The sequence below is a fragment of the Cottoperca gobio genome, chromosome 4 (assembly GCF_900634415.1).
Source record: "Cottoperca gobio chromosome 4, fCotGob3.1, whole genome shotgun sequence".
In the NCBI taxonomy this organism is placed as follows: domain Eukaryota; kingdom Metazoa; phylum Chordata; class Actinopteri; order Perciformes; family Bovichtidae; genus Cottoperca; species Cottoperca gobio.
In genome coordinates, this window is record NC_041358.1 from 21,458,907 (window position 1) to 21,477,798 (window position 18,892).

The 18,892-nt window shown below is 42.4% G+C and overlaps 1 protein-coding gene across 2 annotated transcripts in view; it reads right to left on the reverse strand.

The window, feature by feature from the left end:
- dab1a (DAB adaptor protein 1a) overlaps positions 1-12,803 on the reverse strand; it is a 214,564-nt gene extending 201,761 nt beyond the window's left edge. For both annotated transcript variants that reach the window (XM_029430336.1, XM_029430335.1), the window contains exon 1: positions 12,656-12,803. The gene's annotated coding sequence lies outside the window, so the exon portion shown is untranslated. The remainder of the gene's footprint in view (positions 1-12,655) is intronic.
- Between the last annotated feature and the right edge of the window lie 6,089 nt (positions 12,804-18,892).

Below are 18,892 nucleotides of genomic sequence, written 5' to 3' on the forward strand. Positions count from 1 at the left end.
GCTTTTTGTCTGAGTATATAATATGTGCTTTATGAACTATGAATGTTGCACGGATATGGACAGAGATGTACCGATGGAGGGAGGACAGGGAGCGAGGGATATAGAGAGAGGGAGGGAGGGAGGGAGGGAAGGAGCGACCTTGCTGTAGGGAAGACTTCTCTACAAAGGCTCTTTGTAGGGTCTCTGTCCACCACACGTCAACACCCGAAGGCGCACACACAAACAGTAATATCGTATATACACACATGTGGCACACAGACACCGATACAGATTTCACAATGAAGTGGTGCAGAGAAAGAAACTGAGGGACCCCGAGGGCTCTCTCTCTCTCTCTCTCTCTCTCTCTCTCTCTCTCTCTCTCTCTCTCTCTCTCGATAGAGTTAGAGTTAGAGTTTTAAAGAGACATTTCTTTAAGCAATTGCTTCACATCACTGTACATTACCACACATTAGTTGTAAACACTTTTTAGATATCCATAATGACAATGAATAGAAAAGTGGAGTAACAGATTTGTAAGATCAATTACAGAAAGATCAGACCAAATAACATCGAAGTATTGCTCCATTACTCCATGGCTAAGGAAAGTAATAATTACTGACAGGTGTCAGTTAAATCTCGTGCTGACATTTTAACCTTTAATACTAAATCAGAAGGTAACCATAGCAACAGCGCTTTAGGCTACATTACCAGTTGACTGTCGGTGGTGAACTGGGACTAACGGCGGGTCAAAGACACCAGCAAACCTCGTAAAATGGATGAGTTGGACCCAGCTGCCCTTCTTTACAGTGATGACTTGGAATCTGCTCTGCTCCTGATATGTCCTGATATAGAACATAATAGGTTCAGCAGAGGAAAAGCTACTACAACTTGCCTTGTGGTGTTAACATGTGGAGTGGTAAGGGCTGGAGCTGGTCTCATCTGGTGAGACATCAGATAACTGTACTGACTGTAGTTTGTGATTGTTAATTGAATTTAACAATCAATTTTCTTATTTAATAATATTCTATGAAAAAACAATCATTTGGCAAAATACACATATGGTGAAAATATGCCCACAGCGGTTTTTGCCTTTACTTCATTACATTCATATATAACAAGATCTCATTGTGTAATATATCACTTGCAGTACAAAATAATGTGTTTGAAAATGACATTGTGTTTACAACATTGCCTCCATGTCCAATTAAAAACTGATTAACCATTAAACTCACTCCTACACAGGATCAACACACTTAAAACTCGACATGCATGTATATGTGAAAAGTGTCACACACAAAACACACAAACGCGCGCAACACACACACAGGAAGATGTACACACCTTGGCCCATATACACTCCCAGTACAATACCCATTCTAACCCTAACTGGGTCAATCCACCATCTATTCTGCTGGGGGAGGGGAGGAGACATAGGTTTTGCTGAAATGGAGGAAGCAAACACCAGAAAAAGCAGCCTCACTGGGAACAAATCTACCACTGGTGAATCTAGGACAACTGCACAAAGGAAGGGAGGATGGAAGGGGAGAAGGAAGGAAGGAAACAAAAGGATAACAGGTATCAGTGTCCCACACGACAGTAAAGGGATACAAGCACAATGAGAGCAAATGATGAGAGGGTAGAGGGCAGGATGAGAGGAGAGAGAGGAGGATGGGAGACGAGAGGGAAGAAAGAGGCTGAGGAGAGGACAGTGGTTTCATTAGTGAGATTGATTAAATGAATCGAGAAGCTAACAGCCTCTCTGCTCTTTAGCTAAATGCCATCTCTGGGCCTATCAGCACCAGCACCAACAACAACACAAATTAGAGAGAGAAAGAGAGAAAGAGAGAGAAACAAGAACAAAGAAAGCATAATCCTCATCGCAGAAACACACAGCACAGTCTGCCAGGGGAGACCTGAGATCACAACCAACAGCCAATGGCTGATCACCTCATTTGGTGGCAGGAGTGTAAGCAACAATGTATTTTATACGTGTCTTTGCATGTGTGTGTCTGTGTAGAAAAAGCCCCTGAAGACACTTGAACCTGCCCCTGATTTTATATTACCACACACACACACACACACACACACACACACACACACACACACACACACACACACACACACACTCGCACACACCATCCTGAGGGTTTCTTTCTAAAATGTTGCCTTTTACATGGAAACTTAACAAGTGTGAAATTAGAAAGGTTACCAAATGATTCACACACACACACACACACACACACACACACACACACACACACACACACACACACACACACACACACACACACACACACACACACACACACACACACACACACACACACACACACAGGGAACTCAGATGGGGGGAGAAGTCCTAATTGAAAAAGCCTCTTCCTTCCTGGAGTTTGCTGCTGAGGAGAGAATGCACAATAAGGTAATTAAAAAAGGGCTGTGTGATACATAGGGTTTGTCACAGGATTGTCACACACTGACTGATATGAATTTACATAAACAAATCATATTTTCTGCCCTATTAACTGTAGGGATGTTCTTAACGACTCATTTCCCTGATATTTAGTTTTTAACTTGTACTAGTCGAAATTCAGCAGAGTAATAAATAAAAAACACTACATATATTATAATCACATTTTTCAATAACCATTGAAATTTAAATGCATTTTAAATGCTTCTGAAAACAATATCCCGAGTCTCTGTTCCACTCGCCCAGAACGTCAACATTAGCGCATCATAGCTTCACTCTTTCAGTTTTACCCTTCACAATAAAAGTCACAATCCATTGGATCAGGAGAGAGCCACACCAACTGCTTAACCCAGCCACTATCTATAGTTCAGAAAGAGGAGGTGACAGCAGACGGGGGCCGGAGGAACGCAAATGGGTTGGAAGTGTGTCAAGAGCGGCTTATGAGTTCAGATCAGAGTGGAGAGCTGTCGCTGCCGCAGGACGAGTGGAGGCTTTCCACAGCAATAGTCAATATGCCATTTCAAATGTGTATATTAGTAAAAAATAATAATATGTTTAACCGACTGGTATTTCTGGGGCCGACTAGCTGGGGTGGCGATGTTTATTCGTCAAGTCAACTGATCCCTAATTATCTTTACCTGAAAGTGTGCTCTTGTTTAGATGTTTGTGCATTATCAGAAGAGGAACTGAATACTAGTCTTAAACACTATCTTCTGCTTTTTGTTGACAGTAGAGTGGCTTTGAGAGTTTAAAAATGGTCTTTTGGTTTGTAGTGTCAGCAAACGCCTGCCTTGCTGCGGTTCCTCTAAGGTCGGCGTCAGTACTAACGAGTACCGATCCAGCCGAAAGCGGTCGCAAGTGTGGTTACACTTTGGGTACCTGGTATTGCATTCCAGGTACCGGTTTGAATGTAAACGGCACATTAAACGTAACTGTAATCTCTGCTGTCTTAAGGCCCTGTCACACATATCCGTATGGCAGAAATGCCGGCGTATATGAAAAGTAGCTCAAAATTTCAAATACCAAATACGTCCAACTTTTCCACAGCGGTGTTGTAGCTGACGTATACATAACTAATTATTATACGTATGTCAATTATTATTATTATTACAAATGTCAATGTGGTTTAGAATTCTTGTTCCAGTTTCACTTATACGCTCTATAAGGTAACATCATCATCTTTTTTATTTTTCAAGATTATGTTTACGTGCAGCGGGACATTGCTGTGTGCGAGACACGGGATAAACACTAACAGCTGACTGGAGGCACACACAGTCACCAGTAGACTGACTCTCCCCAGCTATCTTCACCTTTCCTCTTCCCCCCTCATCATTTTCAGTCAGGATGGAGCACAGTTTGCTCTATTAAATCTGTAATGAGATGCAAATGAGATGCAAATCCCTCCCAGAGGAGTGGACTGCTGGAGGGAGGCTATCTGATGTCAGCGTTCAAGAGAGAACCATTGCCTCAGGAAGAGAAGAGATGGTGTGTGCGTGCGTGTGTCTCTGTGTGTGTGTGTGTGTGTGTGTGTGTGTGTGTGTGTGTGTGTGTGTGTGTAAGAGGAAGAGAGAGAGAGAGAGAGGAAAAAGGCAGAGCTGTTGAGAAAAGGGCTAGGGCATTGATTGCAGCTGTAGAAAATGTTTTTGATTTATCTCGGACACAGGAGCAGAATGGGACCTTCAGTATCACTGCATGGCAGAAAAACTCAGTCGAACAAAAATAATACCCTCAATCTGTCCTCTGTACAGCTCCAGATAGGAAGCAGAGACAGGAAGAGAGAGAGAGAGAGAGAGAGAGAGAGAGAGAGAGAGAGAGAGAGAGAGAGAGAGAGAGAGAGAGAGAGAGAGAGAGGAGGAAAGGAGGAGGCAAAGATAAAAAGCCGCTGAAATGTAAGGAAGAAGATGGAGATTGGGAGGGGGTGTGGGTCAAGGAGAGGCTGATGCAGCCATGCCTGTTGACAAGAGAAAAATACACCTTTCACTGAGAAATAAAGCTTCACCTCCCTCACTGCTGCATTCCCTCTGACATAGCAACTCATCTGGCCCTCGCCTCATTCACACCGCAGAGAGAGAGAGAGAGATAGAGAGAGAGAGAGAGAGAGAGAGAGAGAGAGAGAGAGAGAGAGAGAGAGCTCCACTTCAGATGTAATCACAATAGAGGGGGATCGAAACAAACATCCTTCCAAACAAGGATTCATCCAAGTGCTCAAGGAAAAACAAAAGTGGCTATATAAGAGAGAGAGAGAGAGAGAGAGAGAGAGAGAGAGAGAGAGAGAGAGAGAGAGAGAGAGAGAGCGAGAGAGAGAGGGGGGGGGGGGATAGGGGTAAAGGGAGGAATAGAGAAAGAGGGAAAAACAATAAAAGAGGGAAACCGCATCAATACGCCTTTCTGACATCAGCAGTGAAACTATGTCTGTAGTTCAGTGTTTTCCTTCCTGTTTTCAGACAACAACACACACACACACACACACACACACACACACACACACACACACACTTTATTGTCTCAATGTGTATGATGCTTGTCAGCGTTACAAACCCTGAGCCAGGCTCTTGGCTTCAGTCCTGTGCACGTGCTCCCTCTCACCCACCTCTCTGTTCGACTGTCCACCAAATTTAAGCTCAGCTGTTACTCAGAGATAAATACATAAAGTTGGAGCTGGACACAGAATGCAGTGCCCATTTCTCTAACCCTTGCTCACTGTCTACAAACAAACACCAAGGGGACTACGTGACAGTGATAAACCCGGGCTATTTTTAGTTGTGAACATAAAGACGGAGCATCCGAGCTTCTAAATTCCACCAGGACCGTAACATTGCAGGTTTGAAGCTCCAGTGACCCGGCCATCCATTAACACCTACCCAGCTTCCTTTTGAAAACAAAAATAACATTGCACCAGTCAACCAATCAAATCAAGAGGTGTGAGATCCTGGAATGCTTGAAGAGCTTTATTATATTTTACCTACTGAAGTACATGACCTAAACATACCTTCCTTCTTGTCAGTAATGTTTTCATTCAGTATGTACGACTGCACTATGCATTTTAAGTGCCCTACTGTATATGTAATGTTCTGCTTTACACAGACACATGTTGATGTGCTCTGAATGTACACTCAGTCCTCTGCTGTGCACTGGAGCATGGCTGAGGGTAAATGACTTTCTCAAGGGTACAACAATGAGTTTTGAGAGTGAAGACCACTGACAACTAGTTTGCTAGCTCCTTCACACAAAACAGTGAATTCTACATGTGCAAAAATGTATACATTACAGATACGGAAAAATAAATATATAAAAGACATACCAAACTATTTGAACAAAGAGGTCTTAGCTGCATTACTGTGTATTTGATAACTACATAAGCAGCATAGATACTCTGCTTGTAGTTACTATTCAACTCACAACAGAGGACTGTTTGTTCTTCAATGTAGGATCTTTACAGTTAAAGTACTTCAAATGAATAATTGCATCTACTTTACAGTCTATAGATCCACAGATGTTCCTCTTTCATTACAGCCACAGTACTGCCATTATTCTATGTCCCATTGATGTTGATTTAAACAGCATAAGTGGTCACTTCAGTTGATCAACAGGGGGAGAATGGTGGAACCAAAGTGCTGCAAAGAAACACTAGCAGTGAGTGCAGCTAGATCAGGGGCACAAATGAGCAAACATGACCAGCAGCGGGAGGGAGAGAACAATGAAGTATATAGAGAGAGTGAGAGTTAAGAAGAGGACACATCTCAAGTGGGGACAAAAAACATTTGTCTGTGCGTTCTGTGTGATAATGACTGTTGATTGGTTAAGAGGATGAATAATGAGATTGTAGCAATGATGACTGCGTTGCTGATTGTGATGATGAGTGTTGCATCAGAACAATACACTTCAAGCCTCATGTTATCACGCTGGCATGCAGTTTAATGTTTGTTGTCCAAATACGTTGACATATACTTGGTATATTTCTGGCATTTGTAACACCTATTACACATGTGTGCACATGATCAGGATGGCAGCACCTCCGCCTTCCGTTGAGCCAGGAAAAACCCTGGTCACATGAGACGACATTATTTTGTTTATGAATAATGTATGCTCATCGAATCATGGTAAGCTCATTTTTCAAATGAAATGGATTTAAGAGAACAATAGGACTTGATCACAGCAGACATACAGTTGACAGTTGTTACTAATGACACTTACAATGGCTCGGTTCTATTCAAGTGTTCCAGTGAGAGTGTCAGTGAGCCACCACGCACTACACCAGGAACATGAAATCAAAGCAGCTAGCCTAAATGGAATTCAGTCATCGTTAATTTAATTATTTACATCTATGCTTTTGCTACTGTGTCAAAATGTCTTCCGTGAAAAAGACATGTCACTAGTGTTAGTATCATAGTATCATAGTATCATAGTTTTAGCATTAAAGCAGAGAGCTGACGAGGTTGAGTGAAAGAAAGGATTATAGACACTCATTTTTATATTCATGACATTTGGTTTTTCTGCATCTGGCTTCACATCCAGCAGGTGTAGTTGTGTATTAAAAGCCCATAAACTGCTGCGCTATGTTGCATTGCAATGGACAACTCACACAACCGGAACGGTGCTGCAAAAGACTGCAAAAAACACACACACACACACACACACACACACACACACACACACACACACACACACACACATAAGTGTACACTGTTAATGCGTAGACTATTGTTGTGTGGATTCAAAGTGTCGCTAAAATTCTGCAACATTTGTATTGTACTGTTTATTTCTGTATTGTCAAGAGGTTACACCATAAAGTGTTTTTCTAAACAGTTAAAGCAAAGCAATAACATTGTTAAACACAACACCCTAGCATCACAACTTTCTAATGCCACATTGCACTGTGCGTCTCTCTTTCCATTTCATTTCCACTCCGCATGACAAACCATTAAAATGCTTTAGTAGGGTGGACTGCAGACTCGTCCTCTTTTCCAGGCTGATAAAAAAAAAAAAAGCTGCTCTACTGTGAGTTGGTCCCCGGGTCCCAGCTATGGTCGAGTGAGCTGCACTCAGACACCTGCTGCTCATTAACCACAACAGAGAAAGGTGACCACTTCAATCAGGATATTAGGACAGGAAATTAAATGGACAGTGGCGGCACATCTGGGGGAGGAGGAGGGGGGGGGCAGTAGAAGAGATGGAGCTCTACAGAGTGTCCCAAGGTTAAGAATGAGGAGAGGATTGAGGGTTATTCTTTGGCATTGTGCCCAGATGCAGTGTTGTGTCCCTCTCCTTCGCTGAGCTGAAAATCCCCTAGCACTCAGAGGTGTGGGTGCGTCTCTGCCCTGTCCACCTGACATCTCTTAACAGCAATAATGTATTCCCTCTTATTAATACGTTATGGATCAGAGTATATTATCGATCCACCAGCTCAGCCATATTGTTACCCCTGGTCCACTTCCTTCACTGTTTTCTCTCTCCACCTGCTGCCGTCCTCTCTTTCCACTGCTGCACCACCGACGACTCCCCCCTTTTTAAATCTCCTGATAGAACATCTTTCACTTTACAAGTTCCTCTCGCTCTCTGCATTCATTCCTTATCCTCTTGTATTATCACTTACTGATATATATATAGTCAAACATGCTTTACCTGTAGATAGGCTTGCAGGTAGGTTCTCTGGATATAATTCTAAATTGAATATCTTTGGTTTTTCGACTGTTTGGACAAAACAAGCAACATGAAGAACGTGGGTTCTGGGCTCTTATTTTACAAACCAAATGGTACATTGAAAACAATTACATAACTTGACATTTAAATAACATGATCACGTGCCCTTGGAAAACTTCCAACATGAAAGTAGTACCCAGTTATGCTCATTCATGGATCTAGGGGTTCCATGAATTCATGAAATTGGTTTTGTCTCTCTGCCTATGTTTATTGTCACCACTGACAGAACTAATCAATTCCAGTTAAAAAAGATGAAAACATCTGCTGCTCAAATAAAAAAAAGGTGTGCCGAAAGTGTAGCTCTCCTAAAAGAAGATATGTCTTCATCAAAACAACCAACGCTGCCACACTGCATCACCATAATTGATGTTTGAGTTTCTGCAGCATTGCATTTCACTTACAACAGCCCTTCGGATCAGTCTGGGGAAAAAACAGTGACTGTGCACTTTGTTGCTGCACCCACATTATTACTTAACTTCTCTGTACGAGGGAGGCCAAACTTTTCTGTTCCCTGTTGAAATTGTATTTTACCTTAACAGTACCATTGGCTTTTCTCAAAGTGAATATTGTGGTAAAAAGTCCAACAACGTAGTGCAGCGGCCCGGGTCACAAACTAATGATATGTGGATAATTTAGGGTACCTTATCCTATTATGGAAACTGACGATGTGTCCATACATAGATCAGTACTTTCAGCCTTTTTCTGCCACATCTCTGACATTAGCAGACCTCTCACTGACCTACCCATTTACAGAGACTGCAAAACAAACACAAACAGTTCGCACTCATAACCAAGCTGCAAGACAGCTGCAAGACAGCATTGACAGCATCAACAGCACCACGCACATACACACACAAACAGCACTTCACACATACCAGAGCTCATGACATTCATAAGAGGAAATGAAAAAGAGCGTGGCCCTGTCCCGGGCACTGTCGTGCGAGACAGTGATTGTGTTGAGTAAATGTGATTACCTGAGAGTCCCTCTATGGAGACAAACGCCACAGAGTTATTACATTCTTATTATTCCCAAACTAATATCATAGCCTGCCAATCACTTACAACGCATTCTTTAACCACATGCTGACGTGTGGTGGTGCCACACAAACTGGATGGGAGAGAAGAACACACACACACACACACACACACACACACACACACACACACACACACACACACACACACACACACACACACACACACACAGAGAGAAGTACATAAAGAGAGAACACACCCACACAGATCTGCACTCACAAGGTGAGAACACATACACAATGAATCCACACACATACACACACACTCTTCTGACATTTACACACACAAGCCAGAAGACACAGACACAGACACAGACAGACAGACAGACAGACACACAGACACACACACACACACACACACACACACACACACACACACACACACACACACACAGACAGACACACACACACACACACAAACACACACACACACACACTTCCTCAGAGGGCCCCAAGGGGAGGGGAATTGTCCTCTTCATCTGAAGTGGAGAGGAAGCCCATTGGCCAAATTAGATTCCCGACGTTTCCTGACGGAGTTAAGCATCAATCTGCAGGGCTGCGCCGTGATTCGCCGTGACCTTGGCCTATCACAGCGCAGCGTCTGGGAGTGCTCAGAGAGGCTCTTAATCAGACCAAGAGGACAAGGGGCCTTTGATGACATTACTCAGCCTTTATCTCTCTACACACGTCCCTCTGTTTCTCTGTGTCTGTCTTTCAATCTGCCCTCTCCTCTTCCCTTCATTCCCTCTCAGCTCTAGGCGGAGGAAGTGGCTCCACAGCTCAAATGGATGCTTACTTAACCTGACCTCTGAATGTAATCTATGTTCACTGATCCAATTCTGTGCCCACAGTTTGCCCTCACAGTGCTGACCAAACACAACAAAACATTGCCCTTTTGTATCAAATGTGACCCATTTACACTCGTTCTACTCAACAGGTACGCCAACAGGTCAGTTTCTGCATCACTGATTGCATTCAAACATCCATTCTCATACACACACTTTACACGACCGTCCCCTAAACAATGTACACACTCATCCTCATTCCAGAGCTACTGCAATCCCATTGTGAATGGTGAGACTGTGCGCAGATGGAGATAAATGAGCCTTCATTACAGCCATGATAGCACCAAGCAGCACTAGAGAGAGGGATTAGAGGAAGAGACGCTCTCCTCCTTTCATTCCCTCCGTCCCTCATTTACCATGTCCAAGGGTTCTTAATGCATAAAGGACACAAAAGGACAAGGTACATACTGCGAAAATACAATAATAAATATGTGCATTTATATAGCTTGCACTTATACATACATACACACATGCACCACGTAAAGAAATATGTGCATTTATATTGCTCATTCACACACACATATACAGTGCTTCAAACCAAACTCCATTCATAGAGGATATATAAAAAAACACCTACATAGATAATGAAATTCTCTGGCAGGATCTATCAAGGGAAAGCTTTTACCTCCACATGGATAACACACTTATCCTTAACTGGAAACACACGCACACGCACACACACACACACACACACACACACACACACACACACACACACATAACTTTCTCAAACCCACAGACATGCTGCATGCCAAATGAATATAATAAAGGCGTACCGTTTTAGGTACATTCGGCCCCCATTTGATGATTGAAAGAGATTTGTAAAATCAAAGATATAAAAAGCCTCTCTCAATTTTGGCAGACAGTGTAAGGGGAATGTAATTGGATTTTTCCCCTCTTGGTTTAACAGATGATGTTTTTGGAGGGGTAGAAAGTTATGAGGCTTGCACAGCACCTGTATACACATTCAGACACACTTGTACACAGAAAATGCAGCGCAGCAAACAGTGTGATATTACAACTGCCAGTATGATACAGTAGCCCTTTGTTATTTTCAAACAAAGTAATATTACTGGTAATATCCACTCTATATCAGCGGCAATATTCACAGTCAATATTCTGCACTGTAGCAATACAGAAGCGAGAACAGAATTTTAACAACCTCAAGACGACTTATAGCCAGTGTGTGTGTGTGTGTGTGTGTGTGTGTGTGTGTGTGTGTGTGTGTGTGTGTGTGTGTGTGTGTGTGTGTGTGTGCGCCTGCTGCTGAGTCACGTAGGGTCCAGAATGGATTAGCCTGAGTTAAGCTTAATTCTCAGTAGGTCAATGTCTAGTTGTTACCTCAGAAAGACGTGATGTGATGTGATGGGAAAAAGGAAACCAAAAGACAGAGACAGAAAGATACAGATCATCCTCAACGCATGCAGATCAAACCACGATTTTGCTCACAACACACACACACACACACACACACACACGAAGCAAAACTGTAAGTAGCCTTGAGATGACACTTCCCAACATCCGCTGGACAATGATCATCCTGCCGTTGAACCCTCATGTCATGGAGATGACATAAGTGACGGCAGTAAACATTTAGCACCAAGCAGCAGCGCCTGTAGATGTTGAGATTCACTATCTCAAGGCTTCTTCAGTAGGGAAAATGATACGTCATATTACACTGATTTGATTCAACCTCCAAAAACTTTAAGCAAAAATGGTCTGTATCTTTTAAACTGAAGCAGGACATGAGGTGTTAGATCCTGTAATACTTACAGGCGTAGATGTACAGTACATCACACAACTACATGCTGCAACCTGCACCTTACCCGAGGGCCAGCTCCCTCTAACAAAGATGTTCCTTTTATAATGAGGATTCCAGCCCATCAGCACTATATATTATACATCAAACAGTATATACTTATACTATGATAAAATCCCACAGAAGGACACATTACATATTAAAAAAGATATAGACACACAGATGCTCCCAAATAGCTGGGAGTGCACACTTCTCTCGCCTACAGCCTGAAGGCAGCGCCCAGCCCTCAGTGATTGATACTCTGATACAAGCATTTTTCTCCGTAGCCAAGTCCAAGCCAGTAACACACACACACACACACACACACACACACACACACACACACACACACACACACACACACACACACACACACACACACACACACACACACACACACACGTCTGTCATCCTCGCTGAGCTCTCGTTGGCACATCATACATCTCCTTCTCTCTCCTGCTCCATCCATCTCTGCTATTCTCCATTTCTATTTTCCTCTCTAAATCCTTCATATCAGCATCTCTATATCTGGGTCTGTGAGGATGTATCCATCTACAACATGTCACAGAAGAATCTCTCTCTTAGTGTTTATCTTCTTCTCTTACAACTCTTCTCCCTTAGCTCAGCACTACTTTCTTAACTCGAACACTAGGTGCTGCGTTACTGTATGAAATGACATTTAAGTGTAAAGATATCTCCCTCTGACATATTTCTGTACTCAACATATGAAGCATCCTTCCTACTGTATCTGCACAGCCTCTGAATACAAATTCAAGCCCACAGCAGACTCTCAAACTCTCTCGTACTCATCCCTTGAAGTGCTGACACACACCTGATGGATCCAGTGCCCGGTCTCGGTTCCTCCTCTGCTTTGCCACCACACCACGAAGGTCACTGCCGGCCCGCTGTCGCTCTTACCCCTCCTGTCTTCCTCTTCCTCTCCTCTTCCTCTCTGCCCCTCTCTCTCTCTCTCTCTCTCTCTCTCTGCTTTGGCCAGAAAGAGAGAGAATCCTTACAGGGGCAGGAAATCCTCAGCGACAGACAGAGACACTCAGAGACTGTAGAGCTTAACTGCCGCTGAAGCACATCGGAGGTGCCGGCTGACTGAGCTGTGGAAGTGGTGGAGGGAGGCTAACGTGGCTAGGCTACGGTCTGCACCACAGCAGCCTACAGACACACACAGTCAGAAAGCTCAGAGAGTCGCTAGCTCAAAGCTCACCGCAGCAAAGCTACGAGTCAGCAACCTAGCCCCCCCTCCCCGCCTGCCTCTCTAGCTCTCGCTCTGCCTCTACCCCCTCCTCTCCTCTCACACTTACCACATTCCACCTAATAGCAGAATCCTCTCTTCCTCCCTCTCTTAACTAAAGTGTACATCCCTCTCTTCCTCAGCTCTTATGTTTCTTTTCAGCTCAGTCATTTACCTTCAAATGTGCTTAAGAATGTTGCAGCAGAGATGGAGGATGCATCCCCAAATGTACTCACTCTCTTCAAGGCGTGTTTGTGTTTTTTTTTTTACTTGGGATTAAAAGAATAGAGCTGAGGTCAAGGTAAGAACCTTGACAGAGTTTAGCTGCACATAACCGTGCTTCAAGTCATCACCATCTTACGTTCAATTATGTGTTCTATGTTTAACTTGGCTGAAATACAAACTTCCCTTTGGGGACAATAATAAAGTTGAAGTTAAAACAGTCTGAATACTTGATGAATGATGAGTTATTCCTCTCTACTTGAAACCGGCACACTGTTGGGTGTGTCCCCCCCCATGTGCTAATACGGTCTAGCCCTGCAGGTTGTTTTGGTTTTAGTTGCCCAGTTTCTGAGATATTCGACTCTGCCTCCACCAATACAACTGAGACGAATATAATGAGGTTTGCACCGCTCCGAGGACTGAAAAATGACATTTGACACAAATTTAGCATAAGAAGAGCATTCATTTGGTAAAACTACTTTCCACCAAATGAATGATCCCTATGAACAAAAAAACCTCAGGACAACAAACTCTCTGCATGACTAGTTACAACACAAAGTAAATGATAAAAATGTGTTTAGTCATTTGGGTGAACTGACCCTTTAAAATACAAAGTGGCACACAGACCACATAAAAGCACACTTATGACAGCAGGGGAGACAGAAATGGAAGAGGGGTGGTGGCATTCAGATGAATCCAAATCCACACGCCGCCACCATTTATCATTTAATGTATTCATCCTCTCCAAACCTAATGCCCTGACAAAGACAGGCTTATTCAGCCCTCCCTAACACAAAGATTAGCCTCAGACAGACTACACATACAGACACCCTCACAGAGGAGAGGGAAGAGATGAACACATAAACAGTGGGAGGGGAAGTCAAGTGGAGCGTCCCCCATTGGGAAAAAAAAGAGCAATCTAGGAAATTAGTAAGTGTCAGAGTTATAGTGGAGAGTTGGAAAATCATAAGGACATAGCCTGGTGAGTAACATATTCACAATGTTAAGTTTGTTATGTGTTGTATAGTACAATGTCACTACTCTTCTCTTGTTGCATTGCTCCAACATAGTGACTCCATATCTAACACCAGCTGTAGATAAATACTCAGTTCAAGGAGAAGAAGAAAATGACAAACTCATAAAGAGTCCGTCACAGAGCTCTGCTAGCTTGTAGAACAAACAGCTAAAAGAATATGAAAGAAAGCCTCCGCTCTCAGCCTCTCCATCCCTCTCTCTCTCCTTCTCATCTGAACAAGGACATTCAGTGCATCCCCACTAAAAAAATAAAAGTAATCTCCATCTCCACTCATGGCTGTTGCTATGGACACAGCAATAAACCTGACTCTGCTGCTTCACTCCACACTGAATGAGTGCCTGTATAAGATGTGCTTATGCCCTTACATGCTCAATGTGTCAAATCTATAAGGGGACACACACACTCACACACACACACACACACACACACTTTCACACACAGGCCACACACCCAGGCTTCCCACAGACCTGTCCACTAGGATTCAAATGGGTGTTGGAACATCATTGCATGTAGGAAATTAGTGTAGTCATGAAGACAGTTTCTGTATCACTTCCTAGTGATGAAAATGTTGTAAGGAGCCACAGTCTATTGACAGCTGTCGAGTGTGGCCATAGGGTTGGATTGATAAGGGAGTGTGTTAACTGTCATTTGGCAAAGGGGAGACAGATTACGTTTAAGTAATGACTGGCTGAACGATGCGGATGCTGTTCCATCTCCCTGACACTGTCACATGCTCATTAAGAGCATCAGAGCATGTCATTAACATACACACATACGCTTACTAAAGCGTATCATTAAATAGATTTAATTATCTAACTTTCCGAGTCTCTGAATAACGACAACAAGTGCACGGTGCATTCAACTTCCAAACAAATGGCTCTCGTCAGTACATTTCTAATTAGTGCAGAGAAGAGGAAAAAGATTGGTATTAACCTGGGCTTTCTCAGTCTGTGTGTTCAAGTGTGTGTGTGTGTGTGTGTGTGTGTGTGTGTGTGTGTGTGTGTGTGTGTGTGTGTGTGTGTGTGTGTGTATGTGTGTGTGTGTGTGTGTGTGTGTGTGTGTGTATTCATCCCACAGTAATTATATGTCCAGGCAGTGGCGAGCAGAGAGGGGCAGGCCTGTGTGTGTGTGTGTGTGTGTGTGTGTGTGTGTGTGTGTGTGTGTGTGTGTGTGTGTGTTATACCATTCAGCTTATCAGTTGGTCCAATCCTGAGGCAGATCAGATCGAACTGTAAAAGCTCATTAATTACGAATGGTTGCTGAGCGACAGAGAAAACGGGGGGGGGGGGGACTGATGGGTGAGCAAGTAGATGAGGTGCAGTATTGGAATGCTGAAGCTGAGAAATAATTGAAAAAAAGGACGGTCCCTCTGGTTTGTATTTGAGACGTAAGCACTCAGCAAGCACAGCTTTGGAGATCAAAGTGTAAATGTTTCTAGCCATCTCTGCTGATGGAGGCTTACATTATCTGAACACATTTACACATGACAAAGGCTCACACAGCATACATTCAAAGAACACACGGGAAGATTTTAAGCCGTTTGGTTAAGCTTTATAAAGAGAGGGGTAATTTAAATTGAGTTATACTGGGAAGATTATGTCTTCCCATATGATTATCTTCTGGCAAATCAATGCAACTATGAGTGCTGTTGTGTTCCCAGGTATGAACTTACAACTTTCTAACAAGCCATACTTTGTAATTGATTTGTTGTAAATAATACATAACTTTTCATAAATCATATTAATGCTTACCAAAACAGTAATAAGCTATTAATGGAGTGACAACTTTTGGATTATCAGATTGATAAAAATCCACTTTGATTCATCAGACGTATCCTCCAATGGACCATTCGGTCATTACACTTCTGGAAGAGGATTGTAGGACATCTGGAACCTAAATCAACTTAGTTACAATGTATCTTTCACAACTACAGATATGATGGATTATAAATTGAGAAACTCGAGCCATTTTAAGAATGACTGACGTTCTAATAAGCCATCAAGTCTGCAGTCATACATTTGGGTACATCAGTAATGAATAGCTAAAGTGCATAATTATAAATGTTACAGTTTATTTAAAAGTCTTAAGCCTCAACTTAGAAGTAGCAGTTCTTTAACACTTATGTGTGTAGTCCTAAACAGAAATGGTTAGAAAAGGTACAATCAGTGTCGGATTGTGGCTGTGAGGGGAAGGAGCAAAAAAACATAAAGAGCATCAGCTCCATGCAGTGGAGCACCAGGAGGGCATTTCCACCATAGTGGCATCCCATTGTCTAGCAAGTAGAGGCCAACTAATTCCCTTTGTGGCACTTCATAAATCTATGGATCCAATCTTTAACTGCAGGCATTTTGCAGTCCATCAATATGGAAACCACGGAATTAAAAAGACCACTTCCTGCATTCCTAGTATCTATTTTAATCTATATATTCTATTTAGATCTATTTTATTCTTGCACATTGCAGCCAGTGTTTCTTCCTGCTGAATTCATGACATTATTGAAGTCATGTGATTACAGTTGTGGTAACCGATTCATCTGGGGGTCTTCATTTTTGTTTTAAACTTACTGTAGACAAAGTGTTTACTAAAAGAAATCCACACATCACACATGTAGTGTTAACGTGTGGTGAAACACAGTCGATCGGCATTTGACACGTAGCCAACGCTTTAATCTAATTTCCATCATGAGGATACAACCCCAAAAACTGCGAGAATCACAAGAGTACAAATGATTCATGCAGTCTGCTTCAAGTTATACATTTTAGAAACAAAGGTGTTTGGCTTCATGGTCTTCCTCTCATGGGCCACGATGCAGTCGGAACAGGTGAGTTTCTGCTGTCCTGATATCAGTGGGGAGCTCGTTCCATCATTATGTGCAATTTATTATTATAGGTAATTTAGCAGACGCTCGTATCCAGAGCGACTTACAGTGAACTAAGTACAGGGACAGTCTCTGGAGCAACTCAGGGTTAAGTACCTTGCTCAGGGGTACAATGGTGACAGCCCAGGTATTGAACTCATAATCATCTGCTGTTGTAAATGGAAGCCGTACCACTAGGCCATCACCACCAATTTATTTTTCATCTTTTATTTATTTATCCAACAATCACTCATTTGTTTGCTTATCTGTACAACATACACCCTCTAGCCTTAGACCCTCGATTTGGATTAAAATGTAAAAAGTTTAAATACAGGCATAGACAACCATCAGAATTGTGAAGGCTGCCAGAAATGTACTTAATTACGTTTAAAGATTGTCTTTTTTAATAAAGTCTTTATTTATTTCCAAAATGATATCATGGCAGCTATTTTTGAAAATAGAAATATTACGGAATATATGCAGAAGAGGGAAAGTGAATGCGCAAAGCAAAACAAAACTTGAATGTCCCTAACCCCAAGACAATGGTAGGGGAAACACTGTATGTCATTTTATAAAAAAAAAAGCAAGACCCACTTGAGGATTTGTGGCCAAAGCTTTTACTTTTACTACGAGTCTCACACACAAATAACTTTTAATGCCACTTTTTCAAACAGTACATAAGGAAGAATGAAATAAAGTATAAATATCAGCCTGGGTCCTGAGCCAATTAGACTTAACTATTACAAAAGGGACTGCAGGATTGCCTTGCTAGCCAAGTGGTCATGCGCCTCTGTGCAAATCAATTTGAAACAATAAGTCTTTGTGAAATTAGCCATGCCATTATGCTGTAGCTTCTGTGCCTTCCTGCAGCGCTCTTAGACATGCCTCTAAATCATGAATGCATGGGACAGAAGCAGTTCCGTATCAAGGACTTCAGTGATTGAATTCCATAGAAATGAGAAACATCTTTTAACCTGCTTCAACATCATTTATTACACTATACACAAAGACTCTACTGTATGCCAGGAACTATACACACACATACTCTAATAACTAAACGGAATCTACATGTATGTATATTTCAGTCCGACTTCCCTCTTCCGCTGCTATACTTCACCTACCGATCTCCCACAGACACCTTACAGAGCATCATCTACATGGCTAATCAGAGTAACAGACTCAGAGAACTAGCAGTAAGCCACCCCCACCCAACCCGGCTAAGACTCACACACAGATGCAGATATGTACACACACATATGCATGTGGACTCAATCGCCTCTTTTTTTTCCCATTAGCTGGTAACTCCCAGATGAATAAAACATTGCCGATGATCATGCTGCAGCTATCAGATTAGCGCACACACACATAAATGCAAACACACACATATACTGAACAATCACATCCATGGCAAAACATGAGAAACCAATTCCCCACATGTCACACTCACCTACAGGTCAGAGATAATCATAAAAAGTAATTGGTACATACTCTTGAATATATTAGTGTTTGATTTGGGCTCCATCGAACTCCCACATATTAGCTCTCTGGTGAACAGTAGAATATACGGCCTAATTTCTTAATCAAGATTATTCTCTTCTCCCAAGATTTTCCAAAATGATTTCCCCACGGTAACAAAGATGTATAGACATACAGTATATGAATAGTGTCACAATCTTTTAGACCTTATTTTTAAAAGGATTTTTCTCCC